The sequence below is a fragment of the Acinonyx jubatus genome, chromosome A2 (assembly GCF_027475565.1).
Source record: "Acinonyx jubatus isolate Ajub_Pintada_27869175 chromosome A2, VMU_Ajub_asm_v1.0, whole genome shotgun sequence".
Classification (NCBI taxonomy): domain Eukaryota; kingdom Metazoa; phylum Chordata; class Mammalia; order Carnivora; family Felidae; genus Acinonyx; species Acinonyx jubatus.
In genome coordinates, this window is record NC_069383.1 from 53207120 (window position 1) to 53222347 (window position 15228).

General features: G+C 39.4%; 1 protein-coding gene across 3 annotated transcripts in view; it reads left to right on the forward strand.

Moving 5' to 3' along the window:
* Window positions 1–704: 704 nt before the first annotated feature.
* Window positions 705–15228, forward strand: part of HYCC1 (hyccin PI4KA lipid kinase complex subunit 1) — a 96726-nt gene continuing 82202 nt past the window's right edge. For 2 of the 3 annotated variants that reach the window (XM_027075116.2, XM_027075117.2), the window contains exon 1: window positions 705–930. The gene's annotated coding sequence lies outside the window, so the exon portion shown is untranslated. Of the gene's footprint in view, window positions 931–1006; window positions 1158–15228 lie in introns of those variants that run through there. The other variant, XM_053218309.1, reaches the window with a different exon arrangement.

Sequence of the window (15228 nt, forward strand, 5' to 3'; positions counted from 1 at the left end):
CTGGACTTGAGAGGGATGTGATAGGAGGAATTGACAAAGTCCAAAACAGAGGGACTGTATGTAGGAACTGGTTCAGATGTGCTCAGGTTCCAGTGGCCACACAAAATAGTATGTGTTTGGGAAAGAGTAGGGAGGGAATATGGAGAAAATAAAAACAGCCCATGGAAAGAAGTTGGGGATTTGTGTTTGACTTTTTCCAGGCCAAGGCCAAAAGCAATTAAGATGGGAAGAATTTTTATGACCATTTTGCAAAAACGTACATATTTTTCCCTCCTGGTATTTGATGAGATTTTAATAAATTCTTGTGACTTGAATTACTGGGAAGTAAATGCTCCTGACCAAGAAATTAAAGTATCAGTTAGTTTATCTTCTGCGATCATGGTTAACATCACTCTGAAAGGCTTATTTTCTTCTGAGAGGGCTATAAATCCTATTGGCTCCGATCTGAGAGACCTTCGCGGATCACTGTAATCTAGCCGTGCCGCAAATCGTACAGTCAGTCATCTTCCCCTTGGCGCCCCGATCACGCCCATTGATTAGACCACGCCTACCTAAAAGTCTCCCTCCCTCCCACCTTGTGGCTCCGCCCCAGGCCAAGCAGAGGAAGATTCTTATTGGTGAAGAAGTTGTCCTGGTTCCGCCCCAGGGCACGGCGATAGGCCGAGCCGGAGTGGGGCGGTGGTGGTTGGCTGCCTAGGGACGGGTCGGTAGCCTTGCCTGTCAGAGTGGCTGGCGGCAGTGGCGGCTCTCCGGGCTGGGTTGTCAGTCAGTGAGCAGAGGGGGAAGATGGCTCGCTGGGACCCGTTCTGTTAGGAAGAAGGGGGGGGCAGGTGGTGCTTCTACTCCGGAGAAAGCAGAGCAGCCGCCGTCGCTGTCGCTGGGAGTCAAACAAGCCGAGGTTCTGGAGGTGGAGCTCGGGAAGCCGCTCTGGTGAGTACGACCCAGCGACCCACGCCGGGCCCCCAGGGCAGCCGGCGACCGATAACTTTTTTGTCAGGGAGGAGCCGGGGCGAGGCGGCGGCGGGGAGGGGACCGGGACTTTGTCCCCGGGGCGGCGCCTTCGTTGGGGGTAACGGCTCCCTGGCGAGGCGCCGCGGGTGGGCGCGAGAAGGCGCTGGGCTCTAGGGGCGTCCGAGGGGCCGGAGCAGCGGGGTCGGGTGAGTGGGCTGCGGCCGGCGGCTGCTCGCCCCGAAGTTGGGCGCAGCCCGTGTGCTGCCTGGGCGGCGGCAGCTTTGTGCGCGTGGACTCGGGTCTTTCTCTTTCCCAGCAAGGAGCAGCCCAGACTCCGGGCGTGCCCAGGGGGCAGCCGCCTGGGCGGGACCCGCCGCCCCTCTGCGGGGAGCCCCCCACCCCCACCCAGCCGCAGCTGATGCTCGGGCCTGGCCTCTCCCACTCCCGGGAGGCTACGGCTGTACGTCCAGTCTAGTGGCTAAAATGGTCACCGTCAACTCCCCCCCCCCCCCCATCTTTAAAAGCAGCGTTCGCCCTGGTCTTCGGTGTCCCCCGCAGGGCAGTGAGATTCAGAAAGCAGCCACGATTCCTTCCTTGGTTATTACACTGGAGATCCCCTCTTCAGCACTTGCTCCCTTCTTTCTAGGAGTTATTCCGCTCCTGAGGCTGCTTTTAACGCGCTCGAGAATCGTCGGGGTTTTGTCTGAAAATGGTTGCATTGGAAGACCCCAAGTTTGCACGCTTCAGCAAAACTGCGTATCCGCCCTTGAGCGTGCACAGTTGTGCTCTTGTGCCCTCCAAGTTCAGGCATTCCTGAAAGATTTTAATTTTGCCCTAGTGGTTTCGTGCTGCACTGGATCGGGTCTCTGATAAATACGCTGTCACACACCCCGCAGCGGCTCCGCTCTTCAGGCAGGGGGAGTTTGTTCCACAGGCAGCTACTAATTTCAGAGACCACACGACAGGCAGTAGGACCAAGCTGTCCTTTTGCAAATTGTGTGTCCTTTGGGTCACACAGTAGTTTTTGGAGCCGATAGGCCACCCCTTTGGTTCATGTAACACTTGACAGTTTGAAATTTTCGGCATTTAAAATCTTATCTGCATAAAGTCATGAGGATCGGTGTAACCTTGAGTCAATGTGATAGACCCGGGTTGTTTTCCATAAGTACATTTTCCTAAAATCCACAGACTACCCCTCCCCTCCAGTTTCTAAGCATCTTTTCTTTGGGTTAATACATTTTTAAGGTTTACGAGATGAATGTTGGTTCCAAACACCATTTTTTTGAAGTACAGGGAAAGGCAAGAAAGAAAAAAAAAAGGATCTGCTGGGCCAATAGTAGCTTTAAAGTCAGTTATTCAAATAATTCATTTAAATAAAGTGGCTCAGGGGAAAACCATCACATATTTAGATTAAAAATATTCTGGATTTGGCTTATTTTATCCATAGATAGTTATTACCATAGAGGGATTATAAAACCTTTTAGTTATCGACATTAACAGCACCTGGATATAGACACCCAGATAAGGTGTTGGTTGGGTCAGTATGTTATTCCTGCTATGCTTTCTTTCTTTGTTGTGTTTCTATTTTATGAAATCTGCTCTTGATTGCATTTCTCAGAGTGGTGTCGTTTTGACAGTCAGAGTTTAAACATGTCTTATAGTCAACTGTTTTATTCAGGATCCTGTGGCATGATATTTATTTTATAATGAAAATGTAAAAACTTTGAAAAATGTTAATATCAGTACCCTTTTGGGGATATCATATTTACATTTTGTAAATAACTGAAATTATGCCAAACATAAATTTATTTTGCACTGCCCCAGGCTGAATAGGTTCTATGGCAGAAATGAATGGCATAACTCTTGTCATCAAGGAAAATACTGTATGATGTACAAGACAGATAAGTAACAATTATAATACAATGTGATAAATGTGAATAGAGATATGCCTAGTGTAGGAACGTAGCAGAGTAGGAGATGGCTAACTCAGCTTGGATGTAGGTAGAATCGGGAGCACACAGTACAGTTTGGAGATCTGCTATGATTTAGCCAAGTGCAGGAGGTCACTAACTTTCCAAGAGAAGAATATGATAAGTGAGAAGGCAAGGAGGCATGAGAAATTATGGCAATTTAGAGAAGTCATTGTCAATGACAAGTCCGAAGTCAATAACATTGACATTAACATGACTTGAATGCTGGGGTTAGATAAGGAAATGGTAGAAGATGAAAATAGTGAGGGTGGTAGAACTCCAGATCAGGGCATTGTATCCTTGGCTATGGGGATTGGATTGGCGGTGATGAGTAGGAAGCCATTTAACAAATTTCTGTTTTAGATCCTCACTCTAGTAGAGTGTAGTGACAGGTACTGTTACCTTTGGGAAGAAAGAAGGAAGAATCAGGACCCTGAGGATTTGACTTGGTTCTAGTGATTGGAAGTGAGGGAAGATGGAGGGAAGATGATAATTTCTATTTTGGGTTTTCTGAATCTGAGGAAGCTGTGGAGCATTCGGGTGAAGATGTCATTAGATGTTTGGATCCATGGATGTGGAACTTATAAAAGAAATCAGGATTGCAGGGCAGATTGGCGGTTGAATTGAAGCCGTATTGATTTGGTGATATTGAAATGACTCAGGGAAAGGTTTTAGTGTTGTAAAAGCAGCGGCTAGAGAACAGTCTGTTAAAAAGCAGAAATGGGTAGAAGAATAGTGTGAAAGAGATAGAAGAGTGCTGGTTAGAAAGGTAGGAGGAACATCAGGAGAGATGCTAAGGATGGAGAGAATTTCAAATAGAGGGGAATGGGTCAACAAGTTTGAATGTTGTAAAGAGGTGTCAAGGAAGGAGAGGATTCCAGGGACCTAAGGATCAGGATTCCATAGGTGGCTTGAACAGGTACAGTTTTAACTGAGTAGGGTTCAGAAACCAGTCTTTGGAAGATTGAGAAAGAATGGGTGATGATAAAGTAGACATGCTTGAGTGAGGCATTTCAAGAAAACTGAAGAAGGGAGAGGATGATAGCTAAAGAGCAGTGGTTCCCATCCTTCGCTGCACATTTCCAACCATCTGGGGAGCTTTTAAGAATCTTGGTTTCCAGGGGAAAGTCCATACCAATTTGAGGTTGAGGTAGTACCCCAGGCATTAGTATTTATTTCAGCAGCTTTGTTGAAATTAATTGGCATTTAATAAACCACACATATTTAAAGTGTGCAATTTAATGTTTGCCATAGATTTGCACCTGTAAAATCATCACCGCAGTCTGAATAATGAACATATCCATCACCTACAAAAGTTTTCTTGTGTCCCTTTGTAATTTCTCCCTCTCATCCTCAGGAAACCACTGATCTACTTTTTGTTACTATAGATTAGTTGGACAGGTATTTTAAAGTTCCCTGGGTAATTCCAATGTTCAGGCAAGGTTGAAAACCACTGAAGAGGGATATAGGTTGAAGGAATGTTATGTTTGTTTCTTTACATGCATAAATAAGGTGAGAAGTAAGAAGTAGGAAAGATGAGATATTTACTGGAATTGAGTCCCCAAGGAGATGGAAGTGGGTGAAATTCAGAGCTTTGACAAATAAGAAAGGAAGACAATTTGGAAGCAACAAAGAATCTGATGTTAAAGACAGCACATTTCTTTGTTATCAGCATCCAAGTTGTCATCGTGTAGTATCAAGACTGATTTTCTAAAGTATTCAAACAAAGTTAGCATATTAATATTGCGAAAATGGATGCCGCTCAGGAAATCTCCCTAAATGGAGCCTGGGACCCCTGGCACCACCATGTAATGCTTTGTCATTTTTTGGAGGGGAGCAGATGGAACTAACAGTTTGACTACTGCTTGTTACTGAGAGCCAAGTACTGCCAGAGTCTTTTTGGCCCTGTTGGAGTTAGGCTGCATATCTGCACTGAGGAAAGAGAATATTTAACATTTGAAAATCTTCTGTTTAAAACATCTTTTTGCTCAGAAGAAATTCTGTTTGCTTGCCCTTTGGATATATGCCTTTTAAATGCTTTGGAGGATGAAATCATTTCTGTGTCTCCCAAATGAGACCAGGAAGAGTTGTGATTAGGGAGTTGTCAAAGGCCCATACTTCCTATCCTGAGAAAGGTAATATTTATATCCCCACCCCCTCCTCTTTTTTTCTTTTCTTTTTCCTTTCTTTTATTTTCTTTCTTTCTTTCTTTCTTTCTTTCTTTCTTTCTTTCTTTCTTTCTTTCTTTCTAAACCTTCTAAATCTTTTCAGATTACCTTAAAAAATTTTTTTAAGGTTTTATTAATTTTTGAGATAGAGACAGAGCATGACTGAGGGAGGGGCAGTGAGAGAGGGAGACACAGAATCTGAAACAGGCTCCAGGCTCTGAGCTGTCAGCACAGATCCCGACGTGGGGCTTGAACTCACAGACTGCGAGATCATGACCTGAGCCCAAGTCAGATGCTTAACCAACTGAGACACCCAGGCACCCCTTCAGATTACCTTTAATTCAATTTATTAAGATCTCAAAAGAGCCCCAATGGAATTTCAAATTAATTTTTTTTGAGATAGTTGTGATACCTTTACAATATTTTCATCATTTCTTAAAGTCATTTAAAAAAAAATTAGTATTATTTTTATTAGTAAACTCTACCCCAACGTAAGGCTTGAACTCGTGACTCCAGGACCAAGAGTCACATGTTCTACTAACTGAACCAGCCAGGTGCCCCCAAGTCATTTTTTAATGACTCAGTGTTTTATAGTTTTCCTGATGTGGTTCTGCCTATTTTTAAAGTAAATTTTTGGTATTTTAAAACATGTTGCTATTGCGAATGGAATTTTTTTTCATTGTATTTTTTTTTTTTAACATTTGTTTATTTTTGAGACAGAGAGAGAGAGAGAGCATGAACAGGGGAGGGTGAGAGAAAGAGGGTGACTCAGAATTTGAAGCAGGCTCCAGGCTCTGAGCTGTCAGCACAGAGCCCGACGTGAGGCTTGAACTCACAGACTGGGAGATCATGACTTGAGCTGAAGTCGGACGCTTAACCGACTGAGCCACCCAGGTGCCCCTCATTGTATTTTAATGAGGATTGCATATTCTCAGTGGAATATAGAAAAGTTGGTAATTTAGGTATACTGTTTTCTAACTGGTCATTTTATGAAATTCTTTTTTTTTTTTAAACCCCCAAATAGAGCTTGAACTCATGACCCTGAGAGCAAGACCTGAGCTGAGATCAAGAGTCAGATGCTGAACCAACTGACCCACCCAGGCACCTCCATTTATAAAATTCTTAATTTCATTTTTTTAAGTTTATTTATTTTGAGAAAAAGAGAAAGCATGTGTGCTTGTGCATGTAAACAGGAGAGGGGCAGAGAGAGAGAGAGAGAGAGAGAGAGAGAATCCCAAGCAGGCTCTGTGTTGTCAGTGAGAGAGGTAGAGAGAGAATCACAAGTAGGCTCCATGCTGTCAGTGTGGCGCCCAATGCAGGTCTTGATCTCATGACCTTGATATCATGACCTGAGCAGAAATCAAGAGTGGATGCTTAACCAACTGAATGAACACCCAGGTGCCCCTAAAATTCTTAATTTCTTATAGTTTTTATTGGATTTTGTGATACAGCAGTTATAGCATTTGTAAATGATGGTAAATTTGCCTTCTTGCCAATATCTAATCCTTATTTTATTTTTGACATTAAATGTCTGGAGTGATGTTAAATTATATTAGTGAATAGTGAGCATCTTTGGCTCACTTCTCATTTGAGTGAGAAGCCTTTAGGGTTTCACAGTTGTGTATTCTTTCTGGCAACTTTTGTTTTTAGCATGTTAAGGAAATAATCTTCCTTAATTCCTTTTTGTAATTGAGATTTAATTGGAAAAGATATTAAATTTGATCACACACCCTTGTAATGTACACTGAGATGATCATATAGTTTTTCTTCTTTTACCTACTGGCTGATGAATTATATTAGAGGACTTCCTAGTAGATTTCACCAAGCAATTGCTGGTAAAGGCAACTTGGTAATAGCATACCTCTTTAAAGTAGTGCTATGATTGCTACGTAAGATTGATCTTTAGTATTCTTCTTATATTACCTTATATATTACTAGCTTCGCAAAATAAAAAAAGAAAGAGAAACCTTCCATTTTTCTTTTATATCCTCTGGCAATTCATCTCTTCCTTAAGGTCAGAAATAGTTTAGCTATAAAAATGTCTAGGCCTTTTGGATTAAGTACAGTTTATGTACATGCACAATTTTGAGACATAAGTAGCATTGTCCTTACTCTACAGATTAACTGAGACTCAACAAGGTTTAAAATACTTGTTCAAGATCAACAACTAATTAGTGGTAGAGAGTTTAAGTTGAATTCCTATCTGATGCCATAGATCATGTGTTTTAATCAGTACCCTAATTTTTTCTTAATCAGACTCTTCCCTTATTCTCTATTATTGAGAAGTTAATTTAATCACTTTATTTGAGTGTCTTATTGTTTTCCTTTCTGCCCAATTAGTCTCAGTTTTTGGTAACCCTATCATAATTATTACTAGTCACTCTATGTAATATCATATCTCCTGCTATTTTAATAAATACATCCAAGTGTGGTTATGATAGAAGATCCCAGAATTGAAATACAATAAATGTATAATGTACTTTATATAATTTACATTTTAATTTAATGCAGTTTCAAGATCAATTTGCATTCCTGAATCCTGTTTGTACCTTGTAAAGAATGTTAAGTGCAGCACAGATAAAAGATCAAGGAGTTTTGGAAAATAGTACTTTTCCACTGTAGTTTAAACATTTGTCATTGTTGAGGCTTGCATCAGAGTAGCCTTTTAGTAGTAAATGTTAAGTGATATTTGTTTGGTGTGTGTTTTCCTGAACAAAGAGTCTTTGATTAGCTGATGAACATTAGTTGCTTTCTCATGTAAATGCTTAAGGATTCATTCAGTTATTTGTACTTGACTTAATGAAAACATTGTATATGAGTTCTTAAACTGTACTATGAAAGTTATTTGAGGCATCAGCTTTTGGAAGATTTGCATTTATTCTTTCATAGAATGATGTTTAGGTTTGGAAATTTAAAAGAATAATGTAAGCCTTAAAACTGCCTAAATTGGGCAAGCAATTATGAACTCTATTTTAATCTTTTGGCGCTTGCCTGGTTTTATTTGTTTGTTTTTTCCCTTTTGAATGTAAAGAGCATTTAACTAATTTAATTAGGGTATTAGTTCTAAGCAACATACACATACTGTACTCCCCTGCTTCTGCCAATGGGGGCATAGAAAGTTGCCAGTCTGACCTCTTTATACTTGCCAGGTATATACATTCCCTTTTCAACTTAAAGTTCAAGGTTCCTGCTGACTTGTTAATCCATAGATATTACTGTGGTGGATGGAGTGGCAACATAGCCCCCCAGGCAGTGCGCACTTTTGTAGTGGAAAAGCAGGGGAGACTATTTTGGGAAATTATGAACCTTCAAGTGGGTCCTGATAAGGGAATAGAGAGGAAGGTGGAAGTGTTTTAGGAATCAGGAGGGGAGGGGAGAAGTGTCAAACTAAGAAAGGAAGTAGAAATGTGCATATGGAATGGACTATTCAAGAAGTACAGAAAATCAGAATGGTTATATGGGTGATAGAACCAGAATATTGAGGTCAGTGAAGTCTTAGAGTTTCAGAAAGGAATATGCGTGTGGCAAGGTTAAAGGGAAAGAATATTGAGAAAAAAATCAGTAGATTGTCATTTCTAAGGTGATGGAAAGTATACGATGAGAACCAAATACATACTGTAAAGGGGGTTAAGGAATAAATTGGTGGTGAAATAATTGGAGGCAGTAGCAGTAGATGAGGCTACTAAATCAGAAAGTTAATCGGTGAAGAATAAGTAAGTATGGAAGTAGCTAGAGAGCATAAGAATCTAATGAAGCCTCCCTTCCATCACCCCTCTCCCCCCTTTTCAGAAACTGTAAGCTTCTGAGATGCATTCTCAATTGTCCAATTGATAAATATTTTGTTAGTGACAATTAGAGCTATTGTTATTGAACATCTATGGTGTGCTAGTGTATTATTTTTAATCCCTAAAACATTCCTGTGATATAGATGTCATCACTACTTTTCACGTTGGAGGAAATTGAGACTTAGAGAGTTTAAGTAATTTGCTGGAAATTGGGCATGAGTTTTTGGACTCTTTTTATTGTGCCATGTTGCTTTTTCTATTTGTTGAGCTGTGTCAAAACACTAGAGGGGAAGGGTGTAAAAGGACTATAAGGTATGATAGTCTCCTAATAGAAAGGAGTGGAAGAGAGATTTTAGCTATGTTTGCTATAATTTGTATTAGCTATATTTTGTATTTAAAATATTAAACAAAAATTTTTAATGTCTTTATTTTTGAGACAGAGAGAGACAGAGCATGAGCAGGGGAGGGGCAGAGAGAGGGGGAGACACAGAATCTGAAGCGGGCTCCAGGCTCTGAGCTGTCAGCACAGAGCCCGATTCGGGGCTCGAACTCACGGAGAGTGAGATCATGACCTGAGCTGAAGTTGGACGCTCAACCGACTGAGCCACTCAGGCGCCCCTTAAAATATTTTATAAAAGGATTCCTTTCAACACACTTCTCTACCATATATATATATAACATTTAATTAAAAAAATTTTTTTTAATGTTTATTTATTTTTGAGAGAGAGAGAGAGACAGAGTGTGAGCAGGGGAGGGGTGGAGAGAGAGAGGGAACCACAGAATTCGAAGCAGGCTCCAGGCTCTGAGCTGTCAGCACAGAGCCCAACGTAGGGCTCGAACTCACAAACCACAAGATCATGACCTGAGCTGAAGTCAGACGCTTAATCGACTGAGCCACCCAGGCGATCCAGCATTTAATTTTTAACAAGCCCTTTTCTGGGGGAACTGATATGCTTTTTTTTTTTTTTTTTTTTTAAATCCATGATAATGATAAGTTGAGGGGAAAGGAAAGACAGGCTAAGAAAGGTGATGTCAAGAAAAGTAAGAGTAAAACTTAATTCTTTTCACTATGAGAACTTCAAATATGTTATACAGGTGTATGTTATACTCAGGAAGGCCAGCCTCTTGGTGGAAATGGTGTTGAGCTTGTTGCTGATGTAATCAGGGCAGATACTTTTCATGTCAACAGATTATAAAGCTCCAGAGTTTACAGTAATATTATGTGATTTATGGCACTCGAATTCCATCAGTCAGGAATTGGTTATTGGCAAAAGGGTCCAAACAGATGTGTTCTGTTTTCTGTTATAAACCCTTTTTTCAGAAACAATGCATAATTGAAAAAGAAATGCTTAAACTACTTTAGGGATTTTAAACATTCTTACAGGACTTTGAAGTACTTGGGGAGGAATCAAGATAGAAATTTTTGTTGTACTACTTTTAGTTTCATATTCAGCTGCAAAGCAACATCTAAGTTATATTTTGTTATACTCATATAAAAGTTAATATTATTGAAAACTTTATTTAAAGAAAAAATGTAATGTTTATTTTTGAGAGAGAGTGAGAGACAGAGAGAGAGAGAGAGCATGCACACAAGCAGGGGAGGGTCAGAGAGAGAGGGGCACAAGAGGATCCATAGTGGGCTCTGTGCTGAGAGCAGGGAACCCAATGTGGAGCTTGAATTTGCAAACTGCGAGATCATGTCCTGAGCCAAAGTCTGAAGCTTAACCAACAGAGCCACCCAGGTGCCCCTTGAAAACTTTATTTAAAAAAATTTTTAATTCAGTCTCTGCTAAAACAAATTGACTCTTACCCCAGTTAATATGCATCAGCATGATCATACTGAACCATTTATTGCTGCTTTGCTTTCTATAAGTTTTAAACCAAGATAAACAACTATTTTAATAAGATCCACCAAGTTTCTGATTGAGAAGAACCGAGTAGAATTTTGTAGTACAGTCAAGATCTGTCGCTTTTGTTATTATGGCTCTGCTAGCACACATTGCCATCATTAACTATGTTTACTTGCATTTTCTCATTGCACCTTCCCTTTGCCCCCATCACTTTTTAATTGAACATTGGAGCCTCTATTGGTGGCCTTTATTTATTTTAAATGATTATTTATTTATTTTGAGAGAGAGAGAGCACAGAGGGGCATAGAGAGAAGGAGAGAGAGAATCCCAAGCAGGCTCCATACTGTCAGCTCAGAGCCCCAGGTGGGTCTCGAACTCCTGAACTGTGAGATCATGACCTAAGCTGAAATCCACAGTGGGATGCTTAACTGACTGAGCCACCCAGGCCCCCCTCAGACTTTATTAACGGTTGAGAGTTTCATTCCAATATACGAAAGGGCAGTGACTCACTCTAAAACATCAACCCAACCCACAAGTCAACTGGAATTTGGCTCCCTTAACATTTCTCTCTTCCTTTGTCCTCAACACTCGAGCAGATAAAACTGCCACTTAGAATGCAAAAAGCTTTAAAGAAATTAAAGTAGAGCTGTGCCTCGGAAAGTGTATTTCTGTACGCTGTAATTTTGGGGAAAGAGAGAGGAAAAAGGACCAAATGGTAACAAAATGATTCCAAGACAATATTTACATTGGGCTTTCTTTTATATTCCTCCCCATTTTCCTCATAGCATTGTTATTATTTTATTTTATTTGCCTATACCCTGATTTGCCTTGCTTTGTTTCAAAAGGGATTAAAGGACACTCGCTTCCACGTTTACTTGTCTCCTACAGTGGACTGAGAATCCCTCAGGTCAGGGACTATGTCATATTCCGCTTTGTAAACTTAGCATCTAGGACATATAGACATTCAATAGTTTATTAATAAATGGGTGATATTTAAAAACCTCTAGTACAAGAAAAGAGAGATTACTTTCTACAACCCTACTTTATTGCAGCTTTGAAAGTGTTAATGGGCTGAATTGTGTCTTCTGTCCCCCTTTTTATATGTTGAAATCCTAATACTCAGGACCTCAGAATATAACCATAATTTGAGATAGGGTCTTTGCAGAGTTAATTAAGTTAAAATGAGATAATTAAGGTGGGCCCTAATCCAATATGACTGATGTCCTTATAAGAGGAAGTTGGGACATGACTTCTACTGACAGAAGATGATATGAAGACATAGGGAGAAGATACAAGCCAAGAAGAAAGGCCTGGAACAGATCCTTTCCACTCAGTAGAAGCCAACCCTGCTGACTCCTTGATTTTTGGACTTTTAGTCTCCAGAAATGTGAGAAAATAGATTTCTGTTGTTTAGACCACAGTCTACGGTACTTTGTTACAGCAACCCTAACAAACTAATATTGGTGACTTGTCTGCTTGGATTTAGTGAAATCCCAAATACCCCTAATTTGCCTATCCCCAAGGATCAATTTGCAATGCTGAATGCCAGAACCTTAAAACTTTGACTCTGCCCTCAGGCAAGACAAACAAGGTAGAGAGAAATTTGGATGGCTCAATGTAGAAAGTAATAACTATTTGTCTATTTTCACCTCCCCCCCACAGTACAGTCAATGGCAAGCAGCTGGCTGATTCTTTAGTTCAATTGGATTTATTTGGTTTGGCAAGGAAAAAGTGTTTATGGGTATTTTGTGTTCTTAAGTGTTCAAGAGCCTCTGCCAATAGACCTGGTTACTTTTTCAGAGTAGAAACTGCAAGAGGAAGACTGAATAAAATACTTTTTAATTTAATATTAATTTGAACTAATTGCTTGTACATAATCTTAGCAACATTACTTTGCTTGTGTTATGATCAATAGGAGCAGAGTAATGTATCTTTTGGCTCATGCCTATTGCTTTGATAGTTGTCATAACCCCTGATCATCAACCAGTCATACTGAGTTGTCTCAGTTATTGTCAGCACTTTGTCATCACACGCTTTAGCCATAAGCTAAATATATATGCATTTTTTGCCACTTATTTCTTGTTTTTTAATTGGACTATATATTAAATTGTGATGTGTTAGTCAACTCTTATAGTGTTTTGAGATACTTTGCTGAAAGGGAAAAATTTGAACATATACAAAAGTAGAACACTTGCCCTTTCATCATTTGGAAGCAGATATCAGAGTTCTGAGAATAGGGCAAACTAAATTAACTAGTGAACTCTGTGTCACCCTGCTAAAGATGATCTTGCTTAGTATCCCATAATGCTGTGTGTCCATCAATCCTAAATTCTGGCCAGTGAGCTATACGTGTAAGTTAAAAGGGGCGCAGGGAAGGAAGTCTCCCTTAAAAGAAAGGAGGACATTCTTTTGCCTGCTTAACTTCTTTTCTGGAATGTGGGCAGGATGGCTATGGTAGCCATCTTGGAATGTGAAGTAGCCTTGAGGATAGCAATTTTGCTAGGATAGTAGAGCAAAACAGGCAGCTGCCACCATACTAGCCCTGGACTGCCACCCTCTTCCCATTCATTTTTGATAAGACAGAAATAAACTTTATCTTGTTTAAGTCATTGTTACTTTGGATTTTACTATAATATACACTTAATTAAATTTCTAAAAAAAATGTCATTTAATTTATAGTAATTAAAATAGTGTAGTACAGATGCAGGAATAATCAAAAAGATCATTGAAATAGAGTCCAGGAACAGACCCAAGTATATGATAATTTAATATATATTAAATGTGTCAATTCTTACCTCTGGGAAATGGTTCAATAAATGGTGCTGGTATAACTGGTTATTCATTTGGGGAGAATAAGTTACATTCACACTGTGTGTATGTATTTAAAAAAAATCCAGAAATATTAATGATTTATCACATAGAAAATAAAAGTCTGGTTACTCTAAGGGAAAACTCTGGAGAAAAATTTTATGAAGCAAAATTCAGTATTAATAAAAGAAATGATTATCGGACTTGAGTACATAAAAATGTAAAACTTTCTATACAATGAAAATACCAAAAACAAAGCTAAAAAGCAAATGACAAAACTGGGGAAATATTTGCAACATTTAGAAAGGATAGTCTGTGATAAGCTCTACAAAATTTGAAGGAAAAAAATAGGCAGAGTATATGAGTAGACAATTCACAGAAGAAGAAATAATAAACATTTGAAAAGATTTTAACAGAAATGCAAATAGATGTTTGCAATGTGGCTTTTTTGGCCCATAAAAATGGCAATAATTAAGAAGATTAATAATGTCTATAATTGGTTAGGGTATAGGGAAATGACACGTCCATCTATTCTTAATGGAAGTATAGCATGATATAATCTTTTTGGAAGGCAATTGTAACCACAAGTAACCTTTGATCCAGCATCCTGAGTCTATCCTGTAGAAATACTTGGAGAGATTCAGGAAAGTTTATCATAGCATTGTTCAGTTAGTGAAAACTGGAAACCGCCATTTTAAAGGGCTGGAAAAAAATTTCAAAAATGGGAAATATCCCTAACTTAATAGATTTAGTTAAAATTGTAATATTCAGAAGGTTTTTTTCTCCAAAAGACCGATTTCTCTATATGTGTTCTGAGGTATATTAGTTATCTGTTGCTGTGTGACAAATTACCCTAAAACTTAGTAGCTTAAAAATAACAAAGATTTATTATTCTCATGATTTTATGGGCAGTTCTGCCTTTGTGTAGCTAAAATCAATCTAGTTGAAATCACTTGTGCAGCTGCATTCTTCTGGGGGCTTACATGAGGTTGAAATCCCCAGGATGGCCTCTCATTTTCCAAGATCTTTCTCCATGTGGCTTCTCATCCACATGCCTATCCCTCAGATTTTATAGCATGGTGGCTGCTTTCTGCTGGCATCATGCTTCCTAAAGTCCATTCACCAAAACAGGTCACATTGCCAAGCCCAGTACCAGTGTGGGAGAGGACTGCACAAAAGTATACAGACTGTTGAAGGCCATAAATATAATGGTAATAGTCTACCACACATGGATTAAAACACCACCACCACCACCACCAACAACAAAAACAACGAAGTCCAGGTCCAGAATATATTAGGTAAAAAAAAATCAAGTCGTGGAGAGAGTGATTCTATTTTTTTTTTCTTTTTGTGAAAAAATCAAAACACAATTTGACTATCATATCATATCAGTTTGAATGCAGGTGCAGTTTGAAGATTCAGCTGTGTCCTATTAAGCCAAGACGTTAAAGAAATTTATGAAAATATGAAGCAAAGCCATTCTTCTCAGTAACTTTTTTGTTTGTGGGAAAATTGTTACATTTATTTATTTATGATTATTTTTTATTTGAGTATAGCTGACACATAATGTAACATTAGTTTCAGGTGTGTAACTTAGTGATTTGACAAGTTTATACACTATGCTGTGTTCACTGCAACTGTAGCTACCATCTGTCCCTTACGTTGCTATTAGTGTCATTGACTATATTCCTTATGC